We start from the raw sequence: 21,684 nt of genomic DNA, 5'->3' as shown, positions 1-21,684 counted from the left end.
GCACTAGAACACACATGAGAATTTAATAGAAAATAAATATTTCACTTCATGACAAAACACCAGTATGCAAAACTGAATAACCTTTATCTAATATATAAGAGTAGGGAAGGGCATCTCTTTAAACTATTCTCTGAGAAACTTTCATACTAGTTCATTCTTTCCTTTTCTGATGTGATTGCTTTTAAACATACAGGAAAATTCACTCCATCACCACCTTCTCGCATGGAGTGTAAAATTTGGGGGAGTAAACATGAGTGTGTACTGAAATCTGTGCTTCCATTGAATTCTAATGCACTTCAATCTCTCTGGTTCATTTTCATGTGGTTGAAACTTTGTGTTTTTTTAATATTGTTGAAACTGAATTTTTATTGATCAATTTGTGTGGTGGGTTTAAATGTTAGTCATGTAATGTCTTCAGTTATTAAAAAGAAGTTATTATAGCTCGTCAGAGGTAGACTCCACTCAGTTTTGTAATTTCGGTATTGAACTTCTGAAATTCATATCAAAACTGGAATGGGCCACATACTATAAAGTGAATAATGTAACTATACCAACTTTGACTGAATAAACTATAACCCAATTGAGATTCCCACATCGATGAGTTTCTCATATAATTTCTAACATACTTTGATTTTATTTCTAAATATATCCATTATTTTAAAATACTTTATTTTTTAAAGTCAGTTAGAATTGCAGATAAATTGTATACTATGTATTTATGTTACTTTTAGAATTCCTAGTGAATTGCAAAAAACTTACATAAATTATACATTAATTCATTCTATAAAATTATAAAGATCTCATCGCTTTTTAGAAAGTTCTTTTCATACAGAAAACAACTGTATACTTCTGTGTTTCTATTTTTGTTTCTCTGTCAAGATTCTACTATGAATTATTAAAGAGTAATTTAAATTACAAATACAGTCCATGTATTCAGACACAAGCTGATTTTTTTTTTAATGGGCTATTGAAATAGCTGAATTTGCAAGTCCAGTTAATACATGATCAAAAAACACTGCTGGTACAGTGCTATTTTCCAAGGAACTGAAAAAAAATGTGAGTCTTTTTTATTTTCAGAAATTTGATAAGAAGAAAATGATTTTTGCAAGAATCATTTCCTTTTACCTAAATAGATTTCTTATCTATAAAGGCAAATGGCCAGTTAACCCATTTTTGCGTGTCAAGTTCTATTGCAGAAGTGAAAATAATTTTAATTAGAGAATGTCATGTTCCCATGTTTTAAAGTATGAACTTATTTTCTATGAAACTAAATAGAGGAAGGGGACTTAACCCTACATGCTGTTATACAATAATTCACTCCCTGTCTCACTTAGAATACAACACAGAATCCTTACCATAGTCTACAAGATCTAACATGATCTGCCCTCACTCCAATTCCCAGTACCCAGTCTTGTCTCCAGCGATTCTGCCCTCACTCCTCTTTTCTTGAGAATCATCCTCCTTGTAATTCCTTCTATTCCAAAACACATCCCTGCCTCAGGGCCTTAGCAGTTACTATACCCTATGCCTGAAATGTTCTTGTCCCAGTGAACCACATGGTTCAATTCATCCGTTCAGTCAGCTCTCTGCTCAACATTACTTTGATAAAATTAGTCATCCTACCTAAAATCTTCCATATTTTACCCCATCACTCCCTGTTCTCTTCTCCTGCACATAGTAGATGCCATCAAAATTTAAATGTCTGAATGAGTGCTGCAACAAAACTCTGGTGGCAAAAAGTAAACAACTCTTCCCAAGTAGCATGGATGTCTGCACGGCAGCCCTTAATCTGGGTCTGGAAGGATGAACAGAAAGCCACTAGGCAGGAAACAGCATCCACTTGTGCAAAATGGCCAGTGGTTAAAGAAACTGAAACACAGAGTAAAACAGGGTAAGCAGTTGGAGATGTGACTTTGTCTGACTTGCAAAGGAAGTTAGTCACTGGGGAATAATTGAGGGTCTTTAACCCTGTAGAAAAGTAGATCATTCAGAAAGACCTTGTAGATACAAGTATGGAGGACAGATTCGGGCCAAGTACAAATGGAGTTCAGGAGACAATTTAGTCTAAGTGAGATATGATGGGAGTGTGAACTTAGGCTGTGTAATATGAAATGTTAGGAAGAGGATAGCTTTTGCTCATAAAAATTTCAGCAGTGATGACTATTATATATAGATAACACTTGTAGTCAAAATGTAATTTTACAAGAATTCTTCTTTCTTAATATTAGTTGAGCAGATGCAATATGAGAAAAAGAAAATAAATACAGAAAAATATCTAGGTCGCTGGACAATTTACTCCATTCCCTGAGTCAGAAGATGAATCGTGATGGTCTCACCAGATGCTGCTGCACCTTGCATGGCAACCACTGAAATACACACTAAGCAATGTTTCTAGAGCTTTGGGTTTCCCATGAGACAAATGCATTTGAAGAGATATGCGGGTTATACACGAAAAATAATTGTAAGTAGTATAAAGGGAATCTGATGAGTTTGATAAGGTTGTGCCCAGAGAGATTAATACACAATATTAAACTTAAATCAATAAAATTCTATCTGGTCTTTACTTGGGTGAAAATTAATGATGAAACAAACCATTCCATCACTTTGCCAGATAGTGATAGATACCAAATTATAACACAAAGATGGAATTTTTTAAATGCTAGAAACTTTCTCATGCTCAAAATAGTTTCAGATCAAATAGAATTTTACCCAAATACACTATTTTGTATAGAGAAATGCAAAAAGATCCATTTTTGCCTTATTTTCTACTACATTAAAACTACAAATGGTCCCAAACTTATGATGGTTTGACTTAAAATGTTTTGACTCTGCGATATTGCCATAACAATACACATCCGAAACTGAACTTCCGGTGACATGCTGTATGATGCTCTACCCTCACAGCTCCTGTCACCAATCTTTTGCCAATTTTAATTGGATTATTTGTTCTTTTGCCCTTGAATTTCATAAGTTATTTATACATTTTAGATATTAACCCCTTAACAGATGTATTGTTGCTTATGTTCTCCCATTCAGTGGGTTGTCTGTTGATTTCTATTGAAGGTTTGCTTTGCTGTGCAAAAACTCTTTAGTTTAGTGTAGTTTCATTTACTCTTTGTTTAGTTTCCCTTGCCCAAGTAGATATATCAGAAAAAAATATTGCCACAAAAAATGTCTGAGATTTTATTGCCTATATTTTCTTCAAAGATTTTTATGGTTTCAAGTCTTTAATCCATTGAATTTATTTTTGTGTATAGTGTAAAAAGGTGGTTTAGTTTCCCTTTTTTTTTTTTTTTTTTTTTGCACGTATCTGATGAGGTATGATAGAATTGTACCATTGAAACCTATATAATTTTACTAACCAATGTTACCCTAATACAATAAATTAAAAAATAAATAAGTAAATAAATAAAGTTATACCATTGATTGTATAATAACAACAACAGAAATCTAGACCGCATCAGAATGGACTCAGCTACTATCCAGGCCCATGTTCTAAAATATTATGACACAGATGAAGCCATTACAGGGAGAGAAGAGGGTCCCTTTCAGTCTCACGTGTGCTAACATTAGGGATGTTGAACCCGCCCAGCCCAGCTTCCCCAGACAGGAGAGGATTTGAAAGGCATCTCTGTGAATGTTACAAACTTAAAGGAGAAATTATGTTAAACACGTAACACTACAACTAATCTAATCATAATGTTTTTTTAATTATTTAGAGGCTCTTCAATATATAGCAATAACTAAAACTCATCACTATAATAATCAATTATCACTGCACGTGTGCTTTAAAGGAATGCTATTTGAGACTCAGAGAGGGCTGAGTAAACAACTGCACACTGGAAAAACACTTTAGTAGGTGTCCTTTTTTCATCTTTTCTCCTTTATTAAATTTTTTTTTTATTGATTTTAGGGAGAGAGGAAGGGAGAGGGAGAGAGAGATAGAAACATGAATGAGAAAGAACATCCATTGGCCGCCTCCTGCATGCCCCCCACTGGGGATCTGGCCCACAATGTGGGCGTTTGCCCTGACCAGGAATCAGACCGGTGACCTCTTAGTACATGGGTTGACGCTCAACCACGGAACCACTCTGGCTGGGCTTTCCTCCTTTTTTCAATAAAAATTAAAATACTTTCTGAGAATATGTCCTTCAACTCAGTAAAATGATATGAAAAAGACAACATTTTCCAAATCTAGAACACATGCTGTTTTAAAAATATATTTGGTCATAAATAACTATATTGAGCACATTGATAAATGCCCCTTTTGAAAGCTCTTTACTCACATGAACTTTAAATCACTGTTCAAAAAATAAAGGACTATTGGGAATTTGAAAAGTAAGCATAATTCAGTCCTTTCCAAGTTATTCTACACTTTTTCAAGGTTTGTTGTTTTTACAAAACATATACATATGCATATCTTGTCCCTGAGTCAGATTCATCTCAATGTCCTAAAGCAAAAGGAAATAATCAAATCACAACAGACTTTCAGATACAAGTCTGAGTGAAACTTAAAGACCATCTATAAGCTTGTGCCATTAAGTGTTTTAATGCATGGACTTCATTTATATTGGCTGCAAGGCAGTCTTGAGAGTAACCTGAGCAAGCTGTTTTCATCCGTCGTTGTGTTTAACCCGCCTACGTGCAAAAGCTGAACCCCACTGGCTCCACAATGTTTGTAAATACAAAGTGTTTGTTTGTTTGTTGTTAATCCTCATCCAGCGATATTTTTCCTTTTTTTTTATTTTATTTTATTTTTTTTTTATTTTGTAATCCTCACTCGAGGAAATTTTTCCATTTTTTGTTCAGATAGAGTGGGAGAGAGAGAAAGGAAGAGAGAGAGAGAGAAAAACATCGCCACCCGCACGACCAACCAGGGCCAGGGACAAACTGCAACCAAGGTCGCACCATTAGCGGGAACCAAACCCGGGTCTCTCTGGACCACAGGCCGTCGCTCTAACCGCTGAGCCAAACCGGCCAGGGCTCCACTGATTTTTTTTAGATAGAGAAGAAGGAAGGAAGGGAGGTCCAGAGAGAGGGAGGGGGGGGAAGAGGGAGGGAGAGGGAGAGTTAGAGAAAAAGAGAGAGAGAGACATCAGTGTGAGAGAGATCAATTGGTTGCCTCCCACAAGACCCCCAACCAGGGCCGGGGATGGAACTACAACCCTGGTACATGCCCTTGACAGGGAATCAAACCCATGACCATTCAGTCCGTGGGCTGAGTCTTTAACCACTGAGCAACCGCCCAGGGCAATTGTTTTTATGTGAAAGACCAAACAAATATAATTCCTTTCTTTCCACTGTATTAATAGGACAGAATTCAACTGGCTGACTATTATCTGGAACTATTTTTTCTTCACATATTGAGTTCATGACAATATTCAGTCTCCCCACCAAAAGCATAGCATGGAAAAAAAAGGAGCAGAACATTACTTTTCAAAATCAAAAAGAAAATAAACTTACACAACCAATTACCATATTTAGAGGGTGCAACTTATTCGAGAAAGAAGTGGGCTTATTAATTTAAATTTTCCCTCCAATTTCATTAGATTAATTTTTATTGCTTTAGTAGTTATTGAGATTTAAAAGTTCACTTTTTTCATATTTGAATAAGCTGAATGAATTTTATCTATTATTTGAAAGCCATGATGTTTCCTAAACTACTGAGGAAAAAAAAGGAAAGAGAGAGAATCATGAAAACCTTTCTTACAATGACATGGAAGATATACCAAATTCAACAGCCTTAGCAAACATGATAAAGCAGAGACAATATTTGCCACACTGAATACATAAGTGCTCAAACACTAAGTCCAATCTTTGTTTAAAGTACTGCTGTTTAGTCTTCTCACATTTCACATTGAAAATTGCTATAATATCTAAGAGATCTATGCTACACACAGGCTGGTAAACAGGACAGTAACAGGATAATCATCCAACTGCATGTAAGTCATTTCAGCCGCAATTTCCAAGCCAGTGAACACAATAAAAATAGGCTTCTGGTGATTCAATATGTTATCAGACTACTCTCAGGCCTTGCCTCTATACTAATGTGGCAGAAACCCAGTGCAGCCCAGAACATTATATATCCAAAACATGAATTATTTTCTTTTTTCACAAAATACTAGGTGATCTCCCATATTGTGGCCAATATATAATGTAGGATGGAGTACATTCAACTGTTGACTTCAAATAAGAGAATGAATGGTAGTCTTGAAAATTTTTCTGGAATAGCCAAGTATGATGATCCAAGTTAAGTCCACTATTCTCCTCTAAATATATTCATTGTCAAATATCTATATATAACAGTAGTTTTAGCTGAACATGATTTTTTCTCACTAATTCAATTCAACAATATTTATTCTCTATGCAATAAAACACAGTCTTGAAAATCTAGAGTGGAAGGCCAGAGTGTACTCTACCAGAAGGGAAATGATAAAGGATCCAACTCAAATTCTTTTCAGGGAACAATCACATAGCAAATTGAAGAATTCATAACCTGGTGAATTTTAAAATCTCATTACTCATTTATAATATTTTCTATTTATAAATAAAAAAGTATTCTCTAAATGAAAAGTGGAGAAAAGTAGCTATTATATGTACTAAATTGAATATGTTCTTCAAATCATTATTAATTAGAAGTATAATGCAGTCATTTCATAAAGTGCCTAAATCAGTTGGTAAGTCCTAAGTCCATCTGATAGAGATTTTCAAATCCAAAGAAAATATTTCTAGAATTTTTGTTTTAAGATTCAACAATACAAGGTAGGGCACTGTATGGTTGAAATTCTGGGAATGCCACTCTTTTCACAAGTACATCATTAAAATAGCCTCCAGGGAATTGCATCACCCAAGAATATTACTGAATTAAGAAAATTCTTCCAACAAAAAATGTTATTCCATACCTATGGACTGGGTATCTGCCTAGATACCTAATCACCCTTATGCATGCTTAATTTTAAAATGTAAATAATTTTTGTAAATTTTAAACACTCCAGTTTCAGCAAAGGAACATGAAAAGAAGCTACCAGTAGCTTTGAGTACATAGTTTAGAAACTACATTAAACCTGAGCACTTCCCCTTCTTAGAAACAAACCTGAAGTCTGGTAAGCAAAGGAAATGTAATCCAAGAACCAAATCATGATAAATTGCTTCTATTCTTTGAGCAAGAATATTAATTGTAGAAGATTAAATTGACTCATCTGGCACAGGAACTTTTATTTTTGTCAAAGAGAAATCATTTCATCTGAGGGGACAAAACAGTGATATTTTAGAATTTTGTTAAAGAGACATCCAAATGACTTCCCTCAGGATGGATACTGTAGACTGGTGAGTCTGTTTCTTGGTGTAGACAAACACATTAGGCATTAAATTATTTTTTGTATGAATTCAAGGCATACTTTCTTTCATTTATTCAGTCCTCCAGTGGAGACAATCTGAATGTACTTAATGTCATTTACGTCAGAAACAGTCATTTGGGTAGAAGCATCCTTTTGAAAAGACAATATCAGTCTTAAAAATTACAATGAACAATCATGAAAAAATCTGTTTCAACATGATACTGAAATGGCATCTTAATAATTAAAAATTTTCTTCACTGAACCAAAAAAAAAAAGAAAGAAAATGTGACTTACAAGTCAAGGTTCTTAGTTCAAGTTTAAACTAAATATTTTAAAATCTAACCTAATTAGTAAGTAGAGTAACCAAAAGAAAATGTTATTGAGTAGCCTAGTAAGGGCTAAAAGAAATGACTAAATGAAAATTTAATAAATTTATTAATATTATAAAAGGAAAGTCTTGTTTTAGTAATAAAAGTCACAAAATGAGTATATTAAAAGTATACAAAATTACATCTGTTTTTCTGCATTTGGAAAAAGTTTAAACTAATGAGTGTATTGACACACAAACAGCATCCTTTCCTGGCCAAGTATGGAACAAAGAAAACAATTTCCAGCGCGCTATTTTACAATCACTGATATAAATGAATAGAGCACAGTTCAGGTGGGTTGTAGGCAGCAGGAAAAAATGGCACCAGGTGTGACCCTCGGTTCAGCAACTTCAGTTCTTGAATTCCGGCTAAGAGAATAATTTAGAGCCAAGGCGCACTTTATAAAAGAAAGCTTATTTAGAAAGTCACAGAGGTAGAAGAAGTGAGCCATAGCAGTAATGGGTTCAGGAAACAAAATATAGCAAAAGGAGGGCCCTTGGAGCTGGGGGGGGGGGGGGGGGGAGGGCGGAATACAGGCCTTGAGAGGAAAGAGAGCTTCAGGTGTACTCAGAGTGAGACAGCTCCACCCCCCCACCCCCACCCACCCCCAACCCCGGGGAACGCAGCGGGTGGGGAAAGGCAAGGGGCTGCACGCTCCACAGGGGGAGCTTACTGGGTCCTCCATCCTGGGGGCTTTAACCTGAGGTTTCAGGGGAGGATCTCAGTAGAATATTCATCAGCTTTCCCAGTGTGTTGCCTCAGGGTCGTGGTCTCCACGGATTGGTGGGCATCAGGGGAGGGGTCGTTAGTAAATGCAGTTGGTCCTGATGTCAGCCATGGTATCACTCCACCTGCTTTATGCTGTTTTTCTGGGCCTGGAGCTAAAACACAGTTTAGGCCTAGATGTCATCTCCTAAAGTTAATGCTTAAGGGAGTGGTCTTGCAAGAGCTTGTAGTTCTGCCCTTGCTAGGCACGCAGGGCTCCACCATGGTGACCCTCTGTACCGGACCCATTTTTCCCACTCTGCTCCTGCCTGTCTAAATGCCTGCTACAAGATGATTGATTCTGGACGCTGAAAATTAGAAACACATTGACTATGTCTTTTCATGTACAACTTTGCTTAAAACACAGATTCTATCATACAAAAATTTATCTAATCTGGTATTTCCATAATTACTTTTAAATAAAGAAATTGAGCTCATATATAAAGTAAATATCTGTACTTGAAAATAAGTTTACTATTAACCACAAAAGTAACAACCAAACTTTGACAATTCCGTTCACTGTGGCTTTTTATAATTCTAACTAGCGAGCATTTGAACATAACTAATTTGTGGTAGAACAATAATTACATTATCCAAGAACTTTTAAAAATTAACAATAACAAAAAAAGCAACACCAGCGTTATCCTGTTGAAGGTGATCAGAAACAAGCTTTCGTACCTCTAACTTTGTGAATGTAACATGGTTGGGAATTACTCTGATAAAAATCAAATTTGCCCAAGGGCATGCTTAATCTAAACATGAAATGTCTGGAAGCTGAACAACTATAAGGTAAACCAAAAATAAACTAATTCAAGTAGAGAGTAGCCTACTTTCTCCCTTAAAGTAAAGAAACTTAGAAAAATCTAATTACTAATCTGTTTCAACTCTGAGGTTTTATCTTTAATCCACTAAAAGTTAAAAGGCAATGCATCAAAACTGTAGGCCTGTGGGGGAAATGTTGCTGTGGAAAGCCACCTGGTTTCACATCCATATATTTAAAGCTGTGCTTTTATTCTTATTTCTCTCTTTTTTTTTTTTTTTAATCCCCCAAAACTTGCTGCACTAGAGACTTATTTTATTGCACTGACTTTCGAAAATCACATATAGACACTTGGATAAAACACATTTAATGACTTTATAATTAAACAATATGATTGTTTGGAGGACAGATTTTTCCCTGTTAAGTAGAAGAAGAAAAAAAATAATAAGGTTTAAAAAATAATAACTAGATAGGTACAAGTAAGAGAAAGGACATAAATAAGAAATATCTGCAATCTTTTCCCATACTATCTTTCTTGCTTTATCAGCCATTTCTCCTCCAAGTACACCCTGCCTCCTCTGACAAGGGCATCAGCCACCTCCTGGGCTGTGCTTTCCCAACTCTGCACCGCTGCCCTCTCTGCTGATTTAAATATCACCCGTCTGAGACTCTGCACAAATCCCATTTCACTAATCTCAACCATGCCCTTAGGCCTCAGACACATACTCAACCAGACGTTCTCTCTTTTCCTGAACCTCTTAAACTTTTCTACCTTTGTAATAGAAACCTTAACCTATTATGGTGTATACTACAGTTATATATACTTGCCATATACACCCAAAGACTGCAACTTCCTAAGGCATGGATCAATGGTCCTGGTAATTTTGTGCCCCTGCAGTGATCAGCACAGTGCTTTTCCCACTGATTAAAGAAGAAATCGTTATTAATTAACAAACTTTCAGTTTTGTTTTCACTCTCTCTTTACTTTTATTTTTACAATCCACAAAAAAATGTTTATGGTTTGTATTTTGTGTTATCTTTATAATTTTCTCCATTTAGACCCATTGCATAAAAGGACTGGTGAAATCTTAGTCACTTTCTTTAAAAAATGAAACTTTTTCCTTCTCAGTCTTCAGGAATCACCAACACCATGACATTAGTCCACCATCCATGTAAATGTAACTCTACTTTTTTTAGAAATAAGGTCTGTGAAAGCTTTTTTTCAAACATTTTCTCCATAACTTAACAGTAATTTTGTTGTTGGGCGTGGGGAGTGGGAAGGATGTCTACCAGCTTTCTGGCCACTGTTCTTACTACACTGTGAAACCTGTTCTTACATTAAAGTAAATGGTGTAGGTGAATACTCAAGAACTGGGGAAGAGATCTTCTAGAGAACTCTTGTGAAAACCTACTTTCCTCCAGTGTAAGCACACTAGAAATTTTAAAACTGTTGTTGATCAAACTTTACTATGGTGGTATTTGTGCATTAGTGTGTTGTACATTAGCACACTAGCTAACAAAACCTTACTGTGCAGGTATGTATGTCACGTGTTTAAAGCCAAGAACTGGGCAGTCCCAGTACCACAGAAATAGCCTTCTCTTGGGTACATAAAAATCTCAAGGAAGAAAGAAAATTATTGTTCGTCTAAATCACAGGGTCCTCGAAGACTAGGACTATGTCTTTAATCTGCTTGTCTCTTCCAGGGCCCAGAAGAATATCTAGTACTCGTAAGGACCAGTGAATAATTAGTGGAATAAATGAATTACTCAATGGTTAGTGCTATTTTACTACATTCCCTGGATATTATATGATTCCTAATCCCTTAGCACTATTAACAAATATCAAGGTTCAGATTTTTATTTTGTCTCATGCCTCAGTCCTTTCGGGCTGCTACAAAAAAAATAACATAAACTGGGTGGCTTATAGCAACAAATATGTATGTCTCACTGTTCTACGGGCTGGGAAGCCTGAGATCAGAGCACTAGCAGGGTGACATTTTGGGGAGGGCCCTCTTTCTGGTTTAGCTGGTGACTTCTCACTGCATCCTCAAAAGATGGAAGGGCCAGGGATGTCTCTGGAGACTCTTCTATAAGGCACTACATCTCGTTTGTGAGGGCTCTGCCAAAGGCCCACCTCAACGGTGGAGGTTAAGATTTCACCATGTGAATTTGAGGAGGTAAACAAACACGCAGACCATGACACCTGAGATACCCTCGGGAGTTGAGTTTTGGTTACAGGATTTTAGCCAACATATGGAAGTGGAAAAGTTGCTACTTACTGAAAACTCTTAGACCTGATCATAATATTCCACTAAGTCAATATCTCCACCAACAGCTTTTCTGGCCTCTGGTAACCTGGACCAGAATAAATCCAACAGGGAAACTAAATTGTTGTCAAGTTTCCATCTTGCCAACTTGTGCACAGGCCTAGGAAGCTTATGAGTCCCTAGGATTAGCCTAGACGTGGAAGATTCAGACAGAGCGATCCTTTATTCACTCCTACCTCCACTGCGATCCTAGTAAGCGCCACCTGGCATGACACCTGGCTTCGCCTCTCTCTCTCTGTACCATGTTGGACCATCTGGCTTTCCTCCCAGGTGGCACATTTTATTTTCCCCTCTGAAATCTACATCCTTGTAATAGCAAGATTTTTAAACCGAAGGACATTTCTACAGAATGAGTCTTTCAGCATAACATCTAATTTAATAGCTTACTTCTAAGGAAAGTAAAAGTCATACTAATCATTGTTAGACTCACTAGAATAGATCCATAAGGCATCAGCAAAATTACATTTTTATAAAGAACCAGGTGAAAATGTAGCACTCATTACCTGGGAAAAGATTTCTATAATCTATGACACTTTTTGTTGTTGTTGTTCGGATAGAGTGGGAGGGAGAGAGAGAGAGAGGTAGAGAGAAACATCAACATGAAAGGGACACATCAAGTGTCTGCCACCCACATGCCAACCAGGGCCTGGGACAAACTGCAACCGAGGTACGTGCCCTAAGCGGGAACCAAACCTGGGTCCATCTGGACCACAAGCCGACGCTAACCGCTGAGTCAAACTGGCCAGGGCTATGACACTTATTGAGCAATTTATTTTAATTACCTTATTTCCAAATGGACCACTTTATAATGTTTATGGAAAATACTTCCAAAAACATCCCAGTAGTTACTGAGTTAATTTATTTTATTGTCTTTAATTATTGATATGACTATCTTCAACCAATTTAAAGTTTTCACTAGAAATGGTTATCATTAGTAGTAGACATAAAATGCATGATTCAAAAACAAAATATAGGTAATCTATTTTTCTGATTATTTATTTGAAAGTCAAATGTTGGAAAGTTGAATGTCCATGGCTTCAAGGTAGTTTCATCCCCATAAGAATCAAAAATAATAATATAGAAGAATATTATTATATATCATGTAACTATATAATAATAATGGTTCTGGGACTACTGCCCTTCTCAGATCCAAGCAACATGGTGACAAGAATTCTTGCAGGCATGTGGGATGCTCAGAAATTAATGACAGATGAAAGAAATACCAGATGTCCCAAGAACCTCCAGTAGTCTGATCCAAACTTGTCCCCTTCCCCTGGGCCTACTATCATTTTATACGGGTGCTGGGGCTGTCTCTAGTCCTTAAACCTCTGCCAGCAGGGCTCAGTACGCAGTGGGAGCAAGATAAAAGGAGGCTGTGTCCACTGCTGCAGCACAGGGGAGTCCTGCTCTACTCTGCATCAGCACCTACGTGGCCTCCACAACCCAGGCCTCCCGTGAGGAGTGGGAAGAGGAAGAAGTGGGATGCACAGAGCAGTGCATGGAAAGGTGAGTTAGGCAGGGTAAACAGTCACTGTGTGAGCATACAAGATCCAAGCCACTGGCGGCACAGGACTTCCTTGTTCAGAGAGTAAGATTTCAGTACACTGAGGAAGATTTGGAGCTGGCTTAAAAAAATCTCCCTCTGTTGCCACACTGAAAACAGGAACTCTTTTCCAAGAGCCAAAATCAGACTACATTACAGCTGAAATTATATTTCATCGGAACCATATGAAAAACCCAATTCAGTGAATAAGAAACTCTCTATAGACGACATGGAGGGACCTGGAGAGTATCATCCTAAGCGAAACAAGCCAAGCAGAGGAAGACAAATACCACATGATCTCACTTATTTGTGGAATATAATGAACATAACAGTCTAAGGAACTGGGTGGTCCCAGAGATGTGGAAGTGGGGCACAGACTGACAATCCCCAGAAGAGAGGGTGGTGGGGGAGAGATAAACCACAGAACTTATATGCATGTATGCATGAACAGTGGACATGGACAACAAACCTGGGGACAGGGCGGGGAGGGAGAGGGAGGGGGTATCAGTGGGGGGAAAAGGAGAAACATCTGTAACAAAAATAAATTAATTAATTTAAAAAATAACTAACTAAATAAATAAATAAGAAACTGTCTATATATGGATTATATATTGTATGATGCAGGACCTGTGTCAAAGATAACTGTTAAACACAAGTGGTACAAACCATACACAACACCAACCATCATTTATTGATTATGTCTTTATAAGTTTCTAACACGGGCAAGGCATTTTTTAAAGAACTGAAGATTGAGTGGTGAATAAAACAGATAAGGAAAATGTCCATATGGTTGCCATTAAAGAATACCTTTTAATATTTGAAGAATACCTTTTACTATTTACCTGTCAAGTGATAGAACTTGTTGTTTTCCACTTTCTCTAAGAAGTATCTTTCTTTCTCCATTGTATCCATGAATCCTCCCTGAACACAGCTAGCCAGAAATCACCAACTTTTCTGGGATCTAATGAACGTGGACTCTGTACTGCTCATTTCACTCAGCATATGTTTCTTCATTTTTGTTTTTTCACTTTTTTATGCATGGGTCTTATAAGCACTGTGTATAAAATGTGTAATTTGTTGTATAACCGATGCCCTCAAGTATAAATTGGCACAAAGTAGGAGACTAATAAATGTTGACTAGTTAGAACAAATTAAAAGTAAAATAATGATATTTTCAAAAGACTAACTTCCTGTAATTCAAAATTTGCTGACACAAATTTGTTGGCCCTTGACTAAGTCTTAACATAAATTAAATAGTTAAGGGTCAATAATTTGATCCTAATACTATTCTATCAATCAGAAGAAAATATTAAATATTTTGAAGAGAGTTGGTTCCAGTCTTCACTCTGTTCCCAACTTTTGGAAGCTGAGCATGTCTCTACATTCATGCTACGTATGCCAAAAATGAAAGGCCCTAATGGCCCAGTTAGAACCATTTATCAGGGTCATGGTTGCAGTAAACAGCCTTGAAAAATTAGATAATGCCTTTCTCCAGACAAAGAATGTGCTATTTCTGCTCACTAAAAAAGATGTGAATTCCCCAAGTCCCAAGCTCAGCGTCCTGTAACTCAATTCACTGTATGTGCAAGTACTCAGCCAGGCCCACCTGCTTGGGACTCAGGGGACATGAAGAACCAGTTCACATGAACATGAAACTCAGGCTTTTTTTTTTTGAGTAATAAAGTCCTTTGTCTCTGATGCAGCAGTATCGTGTCTTCTACCAACATCTGTGAAGTGGTAGGACACAAACCTATTAGCCTGCAAGTCAGGTAACCTTTTAGACTTTTCACAGTTCCTGACAGTAACTAGTGGGGTGACTTTTCATAAGTCACTTAGTCACTCAAAGTCTCCCTCTCCTCACCTTTTAAAATAAGGAATTTTCCCTGGCCAGTTTTGCTCAGCGGTTAGAGCGTCAGCCCATGGACCAGAGAGTCCCAAGTTCGGTTCCCACTAAGAACACGTACCTCGGTTGCAGTTTGTCCCTGCCCCAGTTGGGGTCGTGTGGGTGGCAGCTAGTAGATGTGTCTCTCTCTCATCAATGTTTCTCTCTCATCAATGTTTCTCTCTCATCAATGTTTCTCTCTCTCTTCCTCTCTTTCTCCCTCCTGCTCTATTTTAACAAAAAAATGGGAAAAAATGTCCTCGGGTGAAGATAAAAATAAATAAATAAATAAATAAATAAATAAATAAATAAATAAATAATTTTAATAAGAGTACCTCTCAAATTGCTTCCAAAAGAGAATGTTTATAATTCCTCTGACTAGAGAAGGAACTAGCTTAGAAGAGGATGTAGTCTTCCCTTTACTTATTTCTACCACCTTTATCATTATAGATAAAAATAAAATATTTTATAAACTTCTGTTTGTTATTATTTAATCTCAGGGAGATTCGAGGGGGAACGAGCATGTATCATGCTACATGTGGAGAACTTTTTCTATAATACTAATTGATATAAGAATATACTCTTAGAAAAGGAGAAATAAAATATGTTTTGATATTTCAGATATTATGATTGGCCCCATAAAAATCACTGTGATCATATTTGTCAGTGATATTTTTAATTCTTAAATATCTTTTGTCTCCTATGTTAGTCTAATATTACATAGGAGCCATTCTGAATTTATTCCACAGAGATATTAAGCAAATACTTCTCTGCTTCTTCATATTTCCCACCTCCCTTAAGTAGGTAGCTTCCCTTTCCCCTCTGAAACAACCATGAGGTCATATGCTGAAATAGTGACATTATAAGATGAAAGAGCCTTGGTCAGCCTGAGCCTGTTATTAGCTACGTTGCACAGGGCCTTATGCTTTTTGGACACCTAGTATTAGCAAGTAATAAACCAGTGTTGTGTTAAGCCACTGATATCTCAGACTAAGTTTATTAACACAATAGAGAGGAGCCTATCTAATGAATGCAGAATTCATGCCAGGAGTGGGGTGTTACCAAAAGAAAACTTTGACATACGTCACTGCCTTAGTGGTCACATAACAGAAAGCAAGGGAACTGGTATCAGAGGCTAAAAAGATGGTCATCCATATTATTTATTGGCAAGATATTTGGTAAATAGTTCCATGAAGTCATTTGGAAAGCAAATACTGAACAGGGAACTCCAAAAAGAGAGACTGAAAAAAAATTTTTGAGTGTATTGGTTGTTTTTTATTGAGGCTGGCATGTAAATATCAGATAAGAGATAAGCATCTCAGGAAAGAATGTACTGATCGTAAGAAGGCAATGTCAAAGAGAAAAGAGAGTATCCCAAAATCCAGGGCCCTGTTGGTTATATAAGCCAATTGCTTTAAAAACCTAAACTATAGATGATGAGATTAAAATCAAGTAGATAATGCTCAATAAAACCTATCAGTAGATTAAAATGCTTCAAAGGAAATTTCAGATTAAAAGTATAATCTTCTATCTATTGTTCTAGCTAGATTCAGTATATCTATCCACCATTAATTCAAGTAAAAGAAAGAGAGTTTGAGATGAATATGTGAGGGAAGAAAAGCAAAGAAATGTAGCAGATCTGAGAGCTAAATCCCAAACATAACTTTCCATTTAATTACTAGATCATATAATTGACTAGATTCAATGAAAGCTTATAAAGTTTCAAGAGAGTTGTACCAAGCAGCTTTTTGGCTCCTTCTCTGTCGGGTTCAGCCTCCTCGCCTCCACCCCAACCTCCACCATATCCCCAAGGGTGACCCAGAAGACCTACCAGGTATCCACCTCTGGCCCCTGGGCCTTCAGCAGCTGTTCACACTCTAGTGGGCCTGGCACCCGCATCAGCTTCTTAGCCATTTCACTAGGTGGGCAGTGGCTACCCAGTTGGCCTAGGTGCCAACATCAATCTGGTTGAGGGTATGGAAGGGTTGGGAATATGGGGAGCATCACAGCTGTCAAAGTGAACCAGAGCCTGCTGAGCCCCCTGAAGCTAGAGGTGGACCCCAACATCCAGACCATGGGCAATCAGGAGAAGGAGCAGATCAAGAGTCTCAAAAAGTTTGCTTCCTTCATCAATAAGGTATAGGGTCTGGAGAAGCAGGTTAAGATTCTGGAGACAGCCCTGGCCAGTTTGGCTCAGAGATTGAGCATCGGCCTGCAGACCAGAGAGTCCTGGGTTCGGTTCCTGCTAGGGGCACGTACCACAAAAACAAAAAGATTCTGGAGACCAAGTGGAACCTCCTGCAGAAGAGACTCACAGTAACGTCAACAACATGTTCAAGAGCTACATCAACTAGCTTTGGCAGCAGCTAGACACACTGGTCCAGAGGAAACAGGTTGGAGGCAGAGTTTGGCAACATGCAGAGGCTGGTGGAGGACTTGAAGAGTAAGTATGAGGATGAGATCAACAAGCACACAGAGATGAGCAATGAATTTGTCCTCATCAAGGAGAATGTGGATGAAGCTAACATGAACAAGGTAGACCTGGAGTCCCACCTGGAAAGGTTGGCCAATGAGATAAACTTCTACAGGCAGCTGTGTGAAGAGGAGATTCATGAGCTGCAGTCCTAGATCTCTGACCTGTCCACGGTACTGTCATGGACAACGACCTCTCCCTGGACCTAGATAGCATCATCACCAAGGTCAAGGCCCAGTACTAGGAGATTGCCATCCTCAGCCTGCCGAGGCTGAGACCATGTACCAGATCAAGTACAAGGAGCTGCAGACATTGGCTGGGAAGCAGGGGATGACCTGCAACGCACAAAGACTGAGATTTCTGAGATGAACTGGAACATCAGCCAACTCCAGACTGAGATCGAGGGCATCAAAGGCCAGAGGGCTTCCCTGGAGGTTGCCATCACTGATACCAAGCATCATGGGGAGCTGGCCATCAAGAATGCTCAGGCCAAGGTGGCTAAGCTAGAAGCCACTATGAGACCCACCAAGAAGGACATGGTCCAGCAGTTGTGTGAGTACTGGGAGCTCATGACCTTCTAGCTGGCTCTGGACATGGAGATTTCCACCTACTGAAAGCTGCTGGAGGGCGAGGAGAACCAGTTGGAGTGTGTGGTGCAGAACATGAATATTCATACCAAGACCACTAACGGCTACTCAGATGGGCTGAGCCTGGCTTAGGGGAACCTCACCTATGAACTAGGCTTCAAGCCAACTTGTGCTCTGGTAGGGGCTCTGACTCCTTCAGCCACGCCAGCACCTACTCTTCCAAGATGGTGAATATGAAGAAGATTGAGACCTGTAATGCGTCATCTGATGTCTTACCCAAGTGAATGACTACTGCAGTCCCTCCTGTCTTCCAAGCTGGTGGGGAAGGAGCTGTGCAGGGGAGCAGCAGGCACAGGAGACCTGCCTGAGGCTCAACCCAGTCCTCAGCTCACCCTTGGGGTGAGGGAGTTTACTGCCTGGGGAATCGCTTCTTACCTATGTCCAATGCTAAAAGTTAAATCAAGTGCTTTTTCCAAAATAAAGTCTCAGCTGATTCTGCTAAATCTGAGAGAGAGAGAGAGAGAGAGAGAGAGAGAGAGAGAGAGAGAGAGAGAGCTGTAATAAGAAAACTACAAACTTGTGATTATTTGTGATATAAAATGACTCAGACCTCTAAACTTCAAGGGACAGCAATTAGTCTTCAAAAGCCACACACTCTCCAAAAAGTTAGTATTATTCAATGTCTACTTCAGAAGTGACCAAAGAAGATAAAGAAAGAGATGAACTTCACAAGGTGCACAGTCAGGGCTAGTGAGAACAATGAACAAAGAAGCCCTGCTGGGGACACCTAGACGAGTCACAGAACGTTCTTCTGCCCCAGGGCAGGGATAGAGGGCCCTCCAGGTGTCAGCCACGGGGACTTCAGAATCACTAGACCAGTGCCTGCCATGTCTAACATTGTGCTGATTGAAGTTCTCCTTTCCATTTTATACTACTTCAGATTATGTTTGTCTTTTATTTCACAGGAGTCTACAATAAGAGGAGCACATTCAGACCTGATATAGAGACCAATGTGTGTTATTCTCGTCTCTGAGCTTAATGCAATAACTACATGGAACTTTTTGTCCTTTGAGAAGATATTCTACATATGTAAAGAAGAGAGAAGAGATTGTTGATGACTAAAAGGGAATATTACACCAGAGATATTTATTCCTCAGCAAGTATCCATGTGTCCCTCCATATGTCACATCCCCGCAGTTAGGTATGCAGGTTGATGGGACTAATTCTGACCAATGGGCAGTGAGCAGAAGGATGTGTGTCATTTCTAAGTCAAAGCACTTACAAGCCAACACATAACCCTCCAGCTTGTTCTTCCCCTGCTGGGACAATCATGCAACCAACCATATTTTGACATAGAAATATTACAAGGTGATGGTGGCTCAGCCAGAACAGGTCCCTGAGCAACTATGTGGGTAAGAATCCCACACCATCACCACTGACCTGCATTGGACATAAAATGTGAGCAAGAAAAAATTCTTTCTTTTATTAAACCACTGATATTAGAGGCTTAATTTATTATTTCAGTTTACCCTAATATATCCTATCTAATATATTTGCCCATAGGGTAGAAGGTTCCATGAGAAGAATGAGTGGTCATAGACAAGGACTGTAGTGATGGACTTATCTGTCACCCTGTACGGAAGAGATCCAGAGAACCAACCCTGTTAATTTGGTCCCAATGGCACAGAAAGCAGAGCAATGAGCCGAGGGAAGTCATTAACACTGCATCCATCATGAAACACTAATCCCACCTAAAGGGGAAAATACTGAGGAGTGAGAGAGTAATACCCCTGAAGCCACGGTTGGGGGGAAAGGGTGGGAATATCAATTTCTTCTTTATTGACTTCACCCAGAAAAGAAGACTAACTTTTTTTTTTTTTTTTTTTTTTTTTTTTTAGTGTCTGTTATTTAAAATGCCTGATTCCATTGGCTGTCAGGACAGACCTTATAGGATTTGACAAAACTCGTCTCAAAGCTTGTCTGCAGGCTAAATCCCAAAGGGAAACTTCGAAGCTCATTTTTAACAGGTCCTTAAAACAGTGTTTTAGCAGACAAAGAAAGTTAATAGGCAAAAATAAATTCTCAAAATAGTGTTCCTGTCTTTTGGTATCTAAATACTTCTTTTGGTAGAGACAGGGAAATGTCATTAGAGAAGTAATTCTAAAACTTTTTAGAAAAGGTGTTTGTTTGTAGTTACACTAAACTAAAACAATGTATTTAAAGTTGGAAAAAAATGTAAATGCCTTTTTTGTTATTACTGAAATAGGAAAGTTTCCACTTGTTATTCTTTTGATGAGTTAGTGCAATTTTTCTCATGTTTGGCCTTTTGTGTAACACATGGGAGAAAATTATATGTGTAGAACAGCCGTCAGTGAAGGCTGAACAAAGATTGCTAAAATTCAATCTTTCTCATTTTCTCTAAACATTGTTTGATAGTTTTCCCAGAAGCTGTGAAATCAGTTACTAATGGACCAACTCTTCCTCTTTGAAAACAGAGAAAATAAAACAATTCTGAATTTTGGTATGCATTTTTAAAAATCTGACAGTTGACCATTTTTTTATTGTATTTATTGATTTGAGAAAGAGACCTCTCCACTGTTCCAATTATCTATGCATTCATCGGTTGCTTCACGTATGTGCCCTAACTGGAAATTGAACCCACAACCTTGGTACATGAGGACAACACTTCAACCAACTAAGCTACCTGGCCAGGGCTGATGGATGACAGACTTTTTAAAGAACTTTGTTAGTTTATAAAATTTTGTCAAAAGATAAACTTTTGTAATTCTTTTTCTTTGTTGTTATTAATCCTCACCCAAGGATATTTTTCCATGGATTTTTAGATAGAGTGGAAGGGAGGGAAGGAGGGAGAGAGAGAGAGAAAGAGAGAGAGAGAGAAACATCATCAAGTGGTTGCCTCCCGCACGATCCTAACCAGGGCTGAGGATCGAACCTGCAACCCAGGTACATGCATTTGACTGGGAATCAAATTCTCGTCCCTTTGGTTGGCAGGCTGACACTCTAACCTCTGAGCCTAATGGGTCAGGGCTGTAATTATTTTATGTCTCCCTTTTGTTGAAGACTTTTTTTGTTTTGGTTTGGCATTAAGAAAAATGACCAGAGTCTAAGGTAGCATACTTATTTATATCATTGATTAAACTAAAAGGATTATATAACTCCCAACAGCAAACAGAATTTGACAAAACATTTTGATCTAGTAAATAATCTATCATAAAACTGTTCAAATTAGGCCTTGAAGCTTTAGCTATAATTTTTGAATTGTAGAGAATAATATTTTGGGGGAGTTGAAATTATTTTGTAGTCAGATTTACATGTTTTCAAAGCAAAATTCCCAAATAGAAGGGGATGTATTATGAACTTTGTAGATTCGGACTGAGATAACTTAGTTCTTGTTTTTTGACCAATCTTAAAGTAGGAGATGGAGCCCTGACCAGTTTGGCTCAGCAGTTAGAGTGTCAGCCCACAGACCAAGGGGTCACAGGTTCAATTCCCAGTCAAGGGCATGTACCTCCATTGTAGGTTCAATCCCGGGCCCTGGTCAGGTCATGCAGGAGGCAGCCAATGGATGTGTCTCTCTCACATCAATGTTTCTCTCTCTCTCCCCCTCCCTCCCTTCTACTC

General features: G+C 38.3%; 1 pseudogene; it reads left to right on the top strand.

Annotated features, from left to right (window-relative positions):
- The first annotated feature begins 14,517 nt into the window (after positions 1-14,517).
- Positions 14,518-18,326, top strand: LOC118641896 (annotated as a pseudogene).
- The last annotated feature ends 3,358 nt before the right edge of the window (positions 18,327-21,684 follow it).

Source organism: Molossus molossus, unplaced genomic scaffold (assembly GCF_014108415.1).
Source record: "Molossus molossus isolate mMolMol1 unplaced genomic scaffold, mMolMol1.p scaffold_m16_p_1, whole genome shotgun sequence".
Lineage (NCBI taxonomy): Eukaryota > Metazoa > Chordata > Mammalia > Chiroptera > Molossidae > Molossus > Molossus molossus.
This window is presented reverse-complemented; position numbering and strand designations above follow the sequence as displayed.